Here is a 15,450-nt window from a genome sequence, read left to right as displayed (position 1 = left end):
CGCTCGTCCTCCCCATCACTTGTGCTGCTTACACCTCCAATTGATCCAACATCATCAGAGCATCTATGTCCCTTTCCTCTGTGCCCTTCTTTTCATATTGTGCTTATATTTAGTTTACCTTTTCTGTGGGTTTAGTGAAATACTTTTCCATCCTCCAACTATGGCATATAAACAGCGCTGTATTTGTTCCACTCAGGGACCATGTTTACGGTAATCTAGAAGATGCCATCTCACTCCCTGTATAAGGTAGGTCAACTTTATGTGGCATGCTGCTCCTCCATCCTGTTTTATTTTCATTCAATGGACAGCCATAGACTGTCATACATTGTATGAATTCAAAAGACAGAATGATTAAATTTCCTTGTGAACTTTTCTATGTTACCCTTCACTGGGGTACCTGAAAGCTTCACAAAACCAAGCTCCTTCTTGTTCACAAAATCCCTATAATGGGAGAGATCTTAACCCTGCTTTAAGGAAGATAAAAAAAGACACATGAAGATTAAAAGCAAAAGTATGACTAATTTTGTGTGCCTGATCTAAGATTTGACTTTTCAAGAGCACATGGCTTCCTACAGCATGTTTTCTATTCAAAGCACAGCTGCTGTTGATTTCAGTTTCAGCTGTGAGCACTCAGCAAGCCAGTTCCCAGGGTTTCAAGTCAGGGCTAAGGAAAACAAGGAAACAAGTATCAATGTGACAGAAGTTTAGGTTAAATAAATTGACCAACATCATACAGCAGCTCTGTAGAAGAGTCAGAAACACAGGCAGGAGCTGTTCTGTACTCAATGGCCTAAATTATGCACTTTTTAAAAAACCTTCCTGTATTCACTTGCATGCTTTCAACCTATGCCACAGAGGACTGATGAATAATACAAAAATCTTCTCCTGGCCTTTTTTGCTTTCATTCATTTATCACAGATCCTTCCCATGCAGGCATTTTGAGGGGAGGAAGTAGTAGATGAGCATTATAATTACAGACTATATTAGAAAGCACTCGTGCAAGAGGGTCGGTTAAATGTTAATTATAATGTTGTCTACCTTAGCAAAGTCAAGAGCCAGATCCTCACAGTGACCTATAGAACAGGTTTTTTGAACAATACATGTAACTTTGTGTGTTTGATCCTACATGGGGTAGATCCATATGTCTGGTTTACTTTAATATTAAAGTTTATGTTGTGTACGATATAGGTAGGAAAATGTCAGTTTAACACAGGTACATGCATAGGAGGTACAAGCCCCAAAGAGCAGATGCAGATCTTGTCTGGCCATCAAGTGAAGCTAAATTCTAATGCTGTGAAATACTCAGGTGACTGACTTACTGTATAAGTGACTTTTCGTTAGTAATCTTTGGTCTATCATTACATAATAAATCAGAATACATTTTCATATAAAGAATATTAGGTGATGAATGTATAGCACTACTGGCTGCCAGCAGACAAAGAGAATAATTGATCATTTTTCTAATGCGAGGTTAGTTAATACATAGCTGGTTATCTTAGTACCTTGAAAATTACAAAGTTATGCAGAGTTTGCGCTTCTACTTAAAGTTTTCCGTTTGAATGTGCATTTCCCAGACAAGAAGATAATTATCAGCTTTTGATTAAAACAAAATCTACATCTCACACGCCTCCTGGAAATGACCATAAAATAAATCGGTTTACTGTATGATTTGATTAGGTTACTTAATATTCTCTGTGTAAATCAGTTTTCTAGTTAATAAGAATATATGCTTTATTATATCTAGATATAAAGGAATAGAAATCAGTTATGCATGTGGATTTTTACAATATAGGAATACTTGAAAACTCAAAAAAAGTAAGCGTGCAAGAAAGAAGAAAACATGAAAATGCTTCAATTTCAAGACATCGTGAGAACACAATAGCCCAAGCACAATGCTGCACATCTGCCTCTTCAATGATAGCGAACTAAAAACTAAATGTGACAATAATGTTCTAAAAAAACAAAAGTGACATTTTACTTCTACACTGTGTAAAATGTTCTCATTTTTAAATATCTCCCTCTGTTCTGAACAGTGCTGGTGCCCGAGTCCCTATCTGACAACAGGACAAGCAGACAAGGCTGCAGTGCAGCATGGTCCCTTGCATGGGATTTTCACTGGGAGCTGAGGGCACTTGCAGTGAGTACCTGGCTCCCAGCATGCTGTGGGTGTCTCAGTGGTGTCATCAACAAGGCATCATACAAGTAAAATAGTTTTATTCCCACAAAGGCCGGAGTTCACTTTAACAAAGGAAAACAAATGTCTGTATTCCTCTTCAACAGTCAGGCAGCAAAATGGCCATGGGCTTTAAACCCTATGGAGTATTTTTGCCTTAGGACTTCAAGATAACCCTTCTTGTCTCTCCATAGGCACAGCTCCAGAAATAATCCACTCAGTCATCATTTCATGGCTCAGTTACTGCCACCTTTTGGCATCTGACCTTGATAGGTTTAGACTGAAACTAAAACCATCTCTTCCTTGACTGTTACTTTGCCTGTATTGCTCTCTGCATTCCTCTGCTTTCTCAGAAGTTTAAATTGTTTACTTGAATTTCAGTTCCTTTCCTAGCCCATCACCACTATACCAATCTTTTGTCATTTCCATCTCCACATCAGCATCAGTTTAAGGCATGAAACTTCATCACCCTTAAAAACAAGCCTTCAAAACGGGTTGCTTACTAGCATTCATTTTTTTGGCAAAGCTCCTCATAAGCTTTGAAGAACTTTCTTCTCGATTTCAAAGAAACCTTTTCTTAAAAGTCCCTTATTTATTCTAGGCATTGCACAGGTCATAAGGCAGAAGTAACAAGGTCCCAGTAGCCCATGAAACTGATCGGTGCTAGACATGAAGTTGAAAAATGAAATATTCTCATTAGACCAACTGACAAAGCTGGAAAATTAAACACTAGTCCTTCTTTGTAAACAGAAGCAAAGAATGTCAAAGATATGCACAAGCTGAGCATAAATGTTTTCAAAAAAAGCTCAGTTCAATATATGAGAGAAAATGAAGCTGGTACTTAAGAGTGGAAAAAGGTGCTGGAGAGAAGTGATACAGTGATTCTCTCCAATAGGAAAGAGAAAGATGGTTAAAATATCATACATGGTACAAGAAGGAATAGCTGGTGGCATGGAATAAAAATATAACACCAAACTAATATAACTTTGGAATAGCACATGGGACCTGTTTCAAAAAGTTATGATCAAAAGCTGTTCTGTAATATACTAAAACTGTGTCCTTACTGGATCAACATCAGAAAGATACTACATAGACAGCTTCTTAAAGAGAAGCTATATGAGCAATGTAGGACGTAAACCTTTACAGGCAGGCTGGAGGCTGACTATTTACAGACACCACTTTATAGGCATAGAAGAAACACATCATCTTTCAAAGAAGGCTACGGAAGGGCAAAAAGCCACTAAATAGCAAGGTAAAGAAGTTTTTAGTGGCAGAAAGACATGAATCAAACAGCAAAATCTATGGCCAAATAAGGAATGTAAAAAAGACTATAAACCATGGCAGTTTAAATGTGAAAATGTGATGTCAGGGCCAAAAAGAAAAAAATAAATAAAAGAAAGAGTTTGAAGAGGAAAGCTTACACAAGAATAAAACCAAAACAGGCTGTAACTTCTTTCTTGAACATAGCAGGAGCAGAAAGCTTGTCAAGAGTCTGTCAAGCTAGTAGATAACCTGGATATGCATGGAGTACTAATAAGCTAAGACCATAATAAAAAAAGCTAAATATATTTTTCACTTCTATGGTTACTACGGAAGAGATTTACAAAGTTTGTAGCCCAAAACTCTTTGCAGGGGAGTCACCAGATGGATATCAAAACTGAATTACTGAGAAGCTGATATGGAACAAAACAGACAGAACAAACTAACAGAATCACAGTCTTCAATCAGGAGTACAAAACAAACTCAAACATGAAATAACTAAGATACCAACAATGGTATGTTAACTCTCACTTTAAAACTGCCCTGATAACTCGAGTGTGTCATGTAGGAAATGGCACCAATTTTCAAAAGGATTTCACAGAGTATCTTGGAAATGATGAACAAGTTAATTTGGCATCTACATTGAGGAATAAGAATGTAAGAATTTGTGACAAACAATATAGCGAGGAACACTTGCCACATATTTTAATACGGGAGCATGCACCTCACGGATGTATTGAGACTTTTCAGGGTGTCAGCAAGTATATGACCAAAATGACCAAAAATGGTCCAGAGGATACTGTTCATGGGGTTTTCCAAAAGGTACTCAACCAAGTTTTTCACCATAGGCTTTCAAGGTTATTAAGCAGCCTGGAAACCAAAAGGAATTCTCAGATGAAATATTGGAAAGAGGTGGGAGGAAAAAACAGTTTCTCCAGTAAAGAGAGATCACCAGGGGACTTCTGCCAGAAGGTGAAAGTGGCATGTTAGGAATTGTAGGTTAATCAGTCCAGTAAAGATGAGAGCTGTCTCTGAAGAAGTGCACGAAGAGCTTACAAGAGTAAGTGACTATGCATTAAAATGGCAGATAAAATTCAATAGACATCAGTGTGAAGTAACGTACCCAAGAAAAATTATCCTAATTTTGCAAATACAGTGGTGGGTGCTGAGGTGTCCATTATGAGTCAGGGATGAGATCTTGCAGACTTCATAAATAATTCAATGCAAACCTGAGCTCAGTGCTGTAGCAATCAAAAAAGCCAAACACTTTACTTATTTCCTGACAGACTAGCACAAGCAAGCACTCATCCTACTGTAATAAAGGTATTTCAGCCCAAGTCAGTGTCTCTCTTACTGGAAGTGAGCTCACAGCCTGTCTGTCTCTCTTCCTTGGCATGGGAGTTCTGGTTGCTTTCCCCCTTTGCTCCACAAGCAGGAAGAACATATGCAACTCATAATTTCCTCATACAAATCTAATCTCTGCCAGTGTCTCTCCTTGAAAGTGCTCAAATACTCTACCAGCCATCCTGTTTGCAACATGCTGAGGGAATAATGCTGTTGGCAGTGCACTGAAGCTCCTGTGCTGGCTCCCAACAGCTACAATTGAGTGGCCTGTCATGTTCTCCAGTGAAGTTAAACCTTGAACGCATTTCCTGACGTCTGTTTAGAAACTCTCCCTATTAGACAGGTTATTTAAAAATATGTATCATTCATATTAGTGCAACTGGGAATAAAAGTATAGTTGGCTTAAATGGCTGTCACTCACCTTTTCCTAGATACTAAGTGCTTACTGGTATTAGTAAGATTGCAAGAATGTTTGACTCCTTAGATATTTGGTGAATTTTTTGTTCAAAATTCTTCATTTCACAAGGCATTATTTCAAATCTCTAATAGATTCAGTAGCATAACATGAAACTAACAACGTGTTTACCTCTTTAGCTCTTGTAACTTGTGCATTCTAGAGTAGATCTCTAGACTCAACCACAGAGAAGACTGTGAAAGGGACAAAGATTACGTGTCTCCCTACCATAAGGCAGTTATTTATTTGGTGCAGTAAGCTTTAAACTTATGTTCAGTAATAATGCAAAGAGCTAACTTCAGCATCAATAAAGCAGCATAATGCAATGAACAATCCTCTAATAAGCTAGACTTCCCTATAAAACTTTATAGTTGCTCTGGGACATAGAAAGAGGGTTGCATATTTATTGCACAGTGTATGAAAGTAAAATTGTTGTAAAATGAAAAGAGATAGAAATCCATAGGTTCCATGTCCTAGGGCAATTCGTGAAAATATTCAGCTTCCTACCTTTCAAAAAATGTATTTTACAGATGTATTATTATTATAAGATATAGAAATAACTGAACATTATCCACAGGGCATTTTGGAAACTCTGAAAGAGGAGAGAGAATTACCCCAGGAATCCTGCCATAAATTTTATGTCAGAATTTTGAGAAAGATATCCCAGAAATGCCTTTGGGCACATCACTGATATTATTTCCAGGCTAATTAAGGATATATGCTCTCTCCCAATGGGATGAGTGATGTGGTATGTTTAACCAGGTCTTGCCAGGAAAATGAAAATATGTGCCTATTTCAGTACATCATCTCTTCTTGGCAATATGCTTAGTCACCGTAGAAATTTGCACAAAAGCAAAAGGTTTGCATAGGAGCGTGTATGGCCTGAACCTGCAAAATGTTCTATCTGATATAGTTCAGCTTTTCACTCCACCTTTTCCATAACTACTCAGTCTCTGAAAGCAGTAACACTAATGTTCTTCTCTTTTCCCTCTTTTATGAAGTGACCAAAATGGGGGGGGGGGGGGTGCGGGGGCGGGAGAAAAGAAAAGAAAAAAAATCCATAAAAGCAGGTATGCTTGAATAATCACTGCAAAGCAATAACAGACATGTGTTACACTAGCAGCAGATACAGCTCCACTGTAAAAGATAAGAACTGAATCCATCCCTTACACTGGGTCACGTCCGTCCGAGGTTTTATAGTTCATGGCTGCAGGAGAGGGATGAATCATAGACATGTTGGTTGGAAGAAACCTCTGGAGGTGTTTGGTCCAACCCATGGAATAACGTTGAACTATTGCCAGAACTAGACCAGATGAGCCAAGCTTTGTCTGGCTCAGTCTTGAAAACTTCCAAGGATGGAGCTTCCACACCCTCTCTGCATAACCTGCTCCAGTGCTACTCTACTCTCCTAGTGAAGAAGCTGGTTTGCTTTGGGTTTTTTTGTCTAGATGGGAGCAGAAAGTAGGAAAGTGATAGGACATCATAAAAAAACCCCCATACTATATATGCTGCCTATCCGAATGGCAGTGTCATAGTCCTGTGACTTCATGTGAACTAGAAATAGCAGTGGCAGCTTACAACAGCAAAGAGCATATGAAGCATCGGTGCCACGACAGGACAGTGAGAAGCAACATGGCAGCTAACAGAGGGAGGAAGGAGTGAAATTTCTCTTCTGCCCTCCTTGCAAAGCTGCCCCTGCCCCTTCGATACACAACCTACCACCCGCTGGGCTTGAAAACAGGCTGCCTCAATCAGGTGGGGTTACAAATAGCAGATGACATAGGAAAGAGCCTGGTTCTGGACCCCCTGTGCTACGCTGGGGCATGCAGGGCTTCAACTGAAATGTCTCAAGCAACTGTAATCAGATTTAGGCGTCAGTGGCTGACCATTGGTGCTCTAAGGTGGAAATCAAAGTTTTCATAGACAGTTCTGAGAAGGAGGCATAACATGATAGCTTAAACCTTTGGCAGAATTAGAACACAATGGGGAGATGTGCATCTCTAAATTCACTCTTATTTCAAATATTTATCCACCTCTCTTTTCTAGATTTGAAACTAGTCTGACAATCAAGTCTCCCTAGATACTGCTCCCTGAGCCCAGGACACAGACGCGTCAGCCTGAATCATGCTGCCTCCAGCCCTCTGAGCGTTTCCTGGTGCAGAGGGAGCAAACAGCTACAGTCTGACAGTTTCAATGGGAGGTGTCAGCCTGTTTCCAGAGCTTTCAAAAGACATTCCATCATTTCATGAATCATATCATTGTGTGGAACCTCTGAGATAATGAGACTATGAACATCATTTCATGATGCCATTTGGCTCAAAGACAGGGAAACATATGGGCATTCTCCTCAACACAGATTTTGCAGGGGAAATAGGGAAAATCCTGCTATCTGTAAAAGACTTTTATTAGCCTCACTTGCAAGAGGTTGGAAGCTACCAACAGTGGACGAGACGGAACTGGTCAGCCACAGATTGCACATCTCAACACAGCTTTGTTCTGCTTTAAAGATTGCACATCTCAACACAGCTTTGTTCTGCTTTAAAATCCTGCATAGAAGTGTGAGAGAGTCACCATGGGATGTGAAACCTGTTAAAACTTACTAAGGGCATTAGACTGAAATAATTGCGATAAAACCATCCCACTTCAATTGAAAGACTATTTTTTCCTCTTATTGCCAAATTAAATGAGTCTATGAGACTGCCCAAGTCTAGATTTTAGCCTACATAGATAGGATGACTCACCTACAGCTTACCTCTATGCAACGGAACTTGATAGTCACTGGGATGAAACTGATCTGCAACAAAAATATTAAACTCCCAAGTCCCACACTGCAGATTGACATGACCATTTAGGATCCTAAATGTCATTGAAAATTCTTTATACTTGAGATTTCATTCTGGAAAACAGAAGTTAGAACCTAGCAGAGACTCTGCCAAAATTGTCACACAAGCTTCAACTACCACTTTATCTCACTTTTCAGAATAGCACTTCTGAGTTGTACTATGAAACAGGTTTTATATTTACACATTTATCAAAAGGTTTTATTCAGTAGCTACTGCTTCATTTGGTTCAGCCACTGACCCCCAGGCCCAATCACACTCTGCACCTCTTCATATATATAAACTACCTACAGAAAGCAATAAAACCCAAACCCCCAGCACGTTCCCTCAAGGAAGGATGTTCAGCCCTCTGGAGAAAAAAAAAAAACACCAAACCAACAAACGTGAACATGTTACAAAAGACTAAAACACTTTTCTACCTTTGCCTAGATTTTCCTACATATGGTATATATTAAAATTCTCAGAGTTTACATATGTCATATGAGAGCAATAAATTACTTTAATTGGCTCAAGTGTGAATTTTGAATGAATGGAATTTTTTTTTTGTAGGTGTTTAAATGTAACATAGAATTTATTTTTCACATTAAAAGGCCACATGTTCTAAGCCACATTCCTTAAATAAAAAGGCAATAATGTAAAAACTTTTTAGCATCCAGCATTTCTAGTCCAAGCAGGGATATTTCAGCAGGTTCTTACATAAAGTAGTTCAAAACCTATAGGTGAAAATGTCTGGAGAAGTCATTCCCATACCATTTGAATTGTTCATTCAACAGGCAAATATTTTCAATGTATACAAAACACAGGCTGTAGCCCACCTTGCTGCCTACACCAGCACAAAGCAGCGCCAGCAAATGTAACCTCCGTGGTACTGCATTGCGGCACTTTCCATGAATTTAACTTCAGTAATCAAAATATTCCACTCAGGGTTTTAGATGAGCTTGGCTCTCTCAGTGATCTGGACACATTCCAGTGTAAACCCCTTTTTTTTTTTTTATAACAACATAACAGGAAGGAGGAGTAAACGGACAAAATAGAGAATAACTTGTCTGTTCTGAATTTGCTAAGTATTTCCTAAGCGTTAGGCCCAGTTCTGCACAATACTAAATCAAGGCTCAACTTTGTTGACTCGGAAGATGTTTAAAGCCTGTTTTCTACAGTAATATTCTGCATTTATTTACACAGACAAGATGGAGTTTCCCTCCTGGTGACACAGGCACCAAGGAAGAGGCTGCTAACTCTGTTAAAGCAGTCTTCTTTCTTTGTAAAATTATCTCAGCCTGAAGCACTTAGGCAGGGACTCCACAGAATTTTGAATACAGATTCAAGAAGAGAAAAAACAGGTTATTTTCTTTTTTTCTTTCTTTCTTAAGCACAGGTTGTCTATGAAGAACTAACCTGAGCCTCAGCATTTGTATTTATACCTCAAGGGAAGGACAGATTTCAGAGGCGATAAAAGTTGTTACAAGCTAGAGAGCCGTAATAGAAAGCCAGCCCTTTTGGTGGAGTGGGAATTCCCTTCTCCAGCTTTTGTGTCTGCTTCTCTCACACAGCCCCCTCCAAATCTCTTTGCAATTAAACTTGCCAGGGCTCAACTAACAATGAAATAGCATCCAGGCACTTACCTCAGAATTAATCCTCAACAGCAGTGGAATAGATAAGTATGATGATTAACAGTCACAGCAATTAAAGCAATTTCATGTTGTGATATTCATTCTCAGCAGAAAGGAAAATCTAGTTGATTTCTCCTGAATGAGTGCCAAGATAGCCAACATGACACTGAAAGATTTAACACAGCTACTTGCAACACAGAAAATGTGCCTCCTCTCTTCTGTAAAAAGGAGAATGAGGTGACACGCAGAGTTCTTAGGCCCATCTATATTGTGCTTTCCTCTGCTGCACTGCTTTGGCCTACACTGAGTCAAAAATACTGTACAATACAGCACACTAACCAACTTTATTTCTATTCTCTGATACGCTTATGTTCACAACCTGTATTTAACTACATGTTAAAATACAACAACCAAAAGCTAGGGACTGTGTTCTTTGCTACATCTGGCAGTGAAATGTAAGAAGAAAGCCAAGTGAAGTGAAAGAACTGCCAAACTGAAAATGCATTCCCCAAAACGTTGGTCATTTGCTACAGATCTTGGAGGAAATACCAGTACATTTCTGTCACCCAGAGCAATGAAAAGTCAGGGCATTGACACAGTGGAATTGGGAAAGACATCTTTACAGAAACTGGAATTATACAGCTAATCAAAATCTAAATACAGATGCTCTTACCACCAACATCTATGTTGTATCAATTATTCTTACCAGGCCAAAAAAGCAAGAAATAAAACAAAGATAAACTAATATACAAGCTCTTTGCCTGCAGAGCTGTAGAACCAAAGCAAGCCAGACTACCAAGAGAGTAATTTCTATTGCCATCTATGAAAAGCGTAATGTTCCAGTTTAAAAATATAAATTATGTGTCTAAACTTGAAATAATTCAGAAAGTGTAATAATGGATAATATAGATATGCAAACATATAAATTGTATGACATTGATATGTTCCATGTGTTGATCCATAGAAGCGGTCATACTGAAGACTATAAAGGTTTATAGGATTTGACTGGAATAAAAGAAATCTGAGTTTATCTGGGGGCTTTGATGCACACTGTCTGCATGATCTCAGGATGCTTCAGAGGCAGTCACACCTATTCTCATGCAGATGAGAACCTTACTCATGCCAAGAGCCCCTTCTCTTGACGTTATTTTCACATAGGTTAAATTATTCACAAACCTATCTATCTGCAATATCAGTCATTCGTTCCATAGGACTCAGATCACCAAGTATAAAATGGGCTAATGACACTTTTCTCCTTATGTAATTAATCTCTATTTCCCCAGCCTTGCTCTCCGTCAGGCCAGAATATGTCTGGGTGATCTCTCTTAGTACATACCTGTAGAGTACCTAGCACAAAAGGAACCCAAATTTTGTTGTTGTAAGTCATTCTAACAGTAGCACAAGTAGGCTGAGAAACACCTTCTGTTTGAATAGTCCATCTTCACAAAACACTCTAAAATTGGAGGGGCTTTTCCTTTCCATATCTAGTTTAAAGTTTTCACAGATTCAGTGATCATGCAAAATGGAAGTGGGAGTGAACAAACTGGATCTTTTCCATTTCCTTGAAGTCCCAACATATGGAAGAGGAGAAGCTGGATTCTCTGTCCTTTACACAGCAGGGAAGGAAGGGAAGAAGGAAAATGCAGAACACTTCTCAACTGACTGTCAAATGCCAGGAATCTTTACAGAAGACTTTACCTCCTGGTTCACTGAAGATCTGTAATGCACAGAGCTGCAATGTTCTGAACTTTCTATGTATAGCGTATAGCAATGAACTTAAAGGTTTTGCATATGAGCAATAGAGAGCTAAACATAGGCACTTAACAGCTTCTGACATGTCTGGGTGAAACAAATCATGCTTCTAAATGAAATTCATCTTTGAATAACATGGTTACCCTTGGCAGAAATTTCCCCATTTGGCAACACCGTAATTTCAGTGTCTACATACAGGCTGGATGCTAGGGATTCTAATTCCTTAGTCAGGAATTAGAAGAGAGAAATTAATAACGTCTGGTGCTCACTAACACTCATCACAGCCAACAAACAGAGGCTGGTGCATCTCTTAGGCTAATTACGTGTGCTATGACTGAATTGGAGAACAGGCATGGTAACCCTCGTAAAATAAGCTACGAAGTTGCAGGTCCAAGTGAGGACAATCATATCAACCCATATTGCTCAAAACTGGTGAGCCAGGGAGGCCAGGAAGACTGGTGTTGGGAGGATATGGATAGTTTTTGTTTTCTGCATGGTCTAAAGAACACGTGGTAATAGCTTAGTACAGTTGCAAGCAGTTTATGCTTTAGTGATCTGGGGTGATCTCAGCACTTTTTAATATTTTAATTAATTTTAAACACTTTTGGAGAGAGCAACACGTTTTGCTCTGCTACAACAGTTCCTAGGCCCATTTATGAAAAGTATGGATCTTAATAACCAAGACTTCGGTTTCACCTCAACAGTTTAGTGATTCTTCTCCACAAGGTGGCAGAAAGACCACACAGTTGACCAATAATGGTTCTAACCAACCTCGGTCTTGTCAGAGAATTACCACTGTAAAAGTCCTACCGCTCAAGCGAAATAAATCCTTAAACAATTAATTCTATGTTAATTGGAACGGTGCAATGTACCCATATGATATTACAAAGTTTTAAGGATGAAGATCACAAACAGAAGAGATTAAACTGCTTAGTCATCATGACCTACTCAAACATTATTATGCAAATGGCGGCTTTGCACAAACATCCCGGTGATACCTTGGATATCTGAACCAAAATGGATACGAAAGCAATTTGGATAAGAAAGAGGATCATATTTATAATAAATGAAACCAGCCTGGAGGTCAATAACCTCACATTGGATGAGTTTTCAGATGATAAAGCTTCAGAGAAAGAAGCTCAAGATAAAGTGGCTTTTAAAACACAAGTTTTTAAGACAGGTAATGAGGGAACAGGACATGTGTGGGGAAGGCCCCCCCAGCCCTGGGTCACACAGGGCTGTCCATGAAACGGGGTGACACTCATGTGTCTGTGGGACAGGAGCTGGGACAGGAGCGTGGCAGGGCAGCCAGCTCGGGGGAGCAGTGCTGGCCTGAGGGGGAGGCAGGTGGGCAGAGCAAAGGCTGCCTGGCTGGCTGGCAGTGAAAAGCCTTCTGGCACAACTGGAGATCCAGGATTCAGGGCAGGGGCAGGAGCCTCGTGTGAATTCAGCGTGAAGCATGAGACTTGGTATGGCCGTAATGGATTCTGCAGCCTGGAGCAGCCTGCGAGCTCAGCTTGGTGCCTGAGGGGCTGCCTGGCCAGGGCCCTGTGGTGCACCACCAGCTCCCTCTGTACAAAAAGGTTGTAAGCCACTTCAAACTAGAGATTACATTTCTGCTCCTCTCCTAGATTTGCCTAAACTGGCTGTAACAGATCACTGCAATTCAGAAGGGAAACAATTCTTGCCCAACACTATTTTTTGATCACTCCCCCCACAGTATCTCTCAGTGTCTATCTGACCCTAGTTTTTTTACAACTGATAAAAAGATATGCTTCATGTACATAAGAAGCCCTCTCTACTTCTATACCAGATCCTCCCAGGTTCATCTACACCTCCTATCAATAAATTGCAATTTCCCCCTTGAGGATTAGTGGTAGGAATGATCCTTACACCCTCCAGAAAGGCCTCCAGCCCTGCCACACCATATGAGTAGCTGGCCTTTTAAGAGGCTTACACAATAACAAATTGTGAAATATCTTTTAGTGGAACTGACTGTTGTAGTTATTTCAGAATAGAATAAGTAGTAAAAGATAATCAGAAGTTAGGGCAAAAGCTAGTTAAATGGATAGAAGCGTTAAGGCCAAGTACACAGCAGCAATGGCGGTAAAGAGTCACGTGCTGCGAAGGCCTGACATGACCTCGTCTCGGTGACAAACAACCTCTTCAACTTGCGAAAATGTCTGTGATTTTGTTGAAAAATTATTCCAAAGTCTGTTGAAGCCAGAAAATCAAATTAGGAAAGCATTTAAAAATCAGCTTAAAGAGATTAAAATTTTTGTGAAGTGTAAAAAAAGGGATTTTTAAATCACTTTTGCTTGTCAGGAAGAAAGCACATCATCTGACTGAACGTGTTGCCCACACGCAAACAGAAGAGCTACAAGGAGCTGGGCTGTGCTATGTGACAGCTTTGATGTCCACTGTAGTGCCACAGTGACCACAGCTTCAACAGTGTCATCCCTCCCTCCTGTTTCAGCCCTAGAGACTGGGGGAGTTGGTTTGTAAAAGTTGGCCTTTTTGTGAAAACCCACCAGACTTGCAGAGGTGCCTCAGTCTCATCTCTGGCTTGTCCATGTGGTGTCAGCCGTTCGACCTGAGAAGTGGGTCTTCTCTGCTTTCCCCCTCTTCTACAATCAGGTGGGCCAGACCTAAGTTAAAATTAATTCACTGAAATACATTAACATGTTTGGGATGCCACAAGCAAAATTTGTAGTATCTTTTATTGGGTTTTGGATTTTCAGTTTAAAGCAGCCAGAGCCTCCAAGGTAATTTAGTGGAGTTTAAGAATAGCTTCTGTTTATACCAGTGGGACTGTGCATCTACAGAGATAATGTCCTACATCTGAGAGAAGCCAGGGCATTTAACAAGATTCTCCTCACAGAAAAAGAAAACACATTTCAAGTGCTTCTATTTCATGTATGAAAAAGATTAATCCTATTCACAACCTAAGCTGGGAAAAAAGGTGATTTTGCAGCTGAAATTCAGGAGGCAGGGATTTGTCACCCTGATGGTTCGTTCACAGGTTCTCTGCATTGCCTCAGATGACTTGTGTCTCTGCTTTCACCTGGGAAACGATGGAGGCAGTGTGTCACATCTGCTTCATCTGTGCCTTTCTGATCTACTTAAATCATAGGGTTTTTTTCAGACAGGAACAAATGCTGAGGGCTTGCTTTTTCTTAACAGAAGAAGACTAAGAAGGTAAACATCAATAAAATGCCCTTCCATGCTTACCTTAAACTATTCACAGACCACAGAAGAGAGGGAAAATAAGAGCATGGCAGGCCCCACGCAGGCTGTTGAGTGGGGAAGCTTCTGCTCTTCCACTTTTGCCCTGATGCTCAAGAGAGTTTCTATCCGAGCTGAGAAAGAAGCATATCAGAGCAGGCCAAAAGTACACTCTGCATGAAGACACCATCTCCAGAGTATGCTGGATCTGTATTTTCAAGTCTACCCAAACAGGGTCAGCCCCAATTTCCCCAGTCTATATTGCAAATTGCCCCCTTGATAAGCACCCCCATGCTCTACCAGGTGCATGCTTGTTCTGGCTAACAGCTTTCAGGCTTTCACACTGCCAGAACATGGGGCATGCAGGAATGAAGGAAATGAAGCAGTGCACTGGCTTTTATGTCCTTTTGCTGAGATCTTGCAGACTTCTAAAGCTGCCTGGTTTCAGTGCTAAATACTTGAGTTACTCACTAAGAACAGCCTGCTCACTCCCCCTAAGAATGAGCCAAAGGAAACCCTGCAAATGGTTCCCAGCTTTCAACAAGGTGGGGGTGGTGGTGTCACTATATAAGGGATAATCTACTTTGCAAAGCTACTTGCTATAGTTAATGGGTATCAGGGTGGTACAGAGAAAATTATGACCAAATGTGCTTAGGTAAAACGAAGATAAGGTACTGGAGCACTACACAGAAGGAAGGCACTTTTCTGCCAAGTTAAAAACACCACAGATCTGGTACAGCCATTACTGATCATGTTCACACAGCCTTAACTGCCTTGCCCACTCTCTGCAAA

The 15,450-nt window shown here is 40.1% G+C and overlaps 1 long non-coding RNA gene across 2 annotated transcripts in view; it reads left to right on the top strand.

The window, feature by feature from the left end:
* Nucleotides 1-15,450, top strand: part of LOC119151673 — a 58,634-nt gene that overhangs the window by 35,036 nt on the left and 8,148 nt on the right. Inside the window, exon 4 of one of the 2 annotated variants that reach the window (XR_005105499.1) lies at nucleotides 7,278-8,527. The exons of the other annotated variant lie outside the window; for it this stretch is intronic. This is a non-coding gene — a long non-coding RNA (uncharacterized LOC119151673). Of the gene's footprint in view, nucleotides 1-7,277; nucleotides 8,528-15,450 lie in introns of those variants that run through there. 2 annotated transcript variants of the gene reach the window in all.

The sequence above is a fragment of the Falco rusticolus genome, chromosome 7 (assembly GCF_015220075.1).
Source record: "Falco rusticolus isolate bFalRus1 chromosome 7, bFalRus1.pri, whole genome shotgun sequence".
NCBI classification, from domain to species: Eukaryota; Metazoa; Chordata; class Aves; order Falconiformes; family Falconidae; genus Falco; species Falco rusticolus.
Note: the sequence above shows the minus strand (reverse complement) of the source record. Positions and strands in the feature narration are given on the sequence as shown.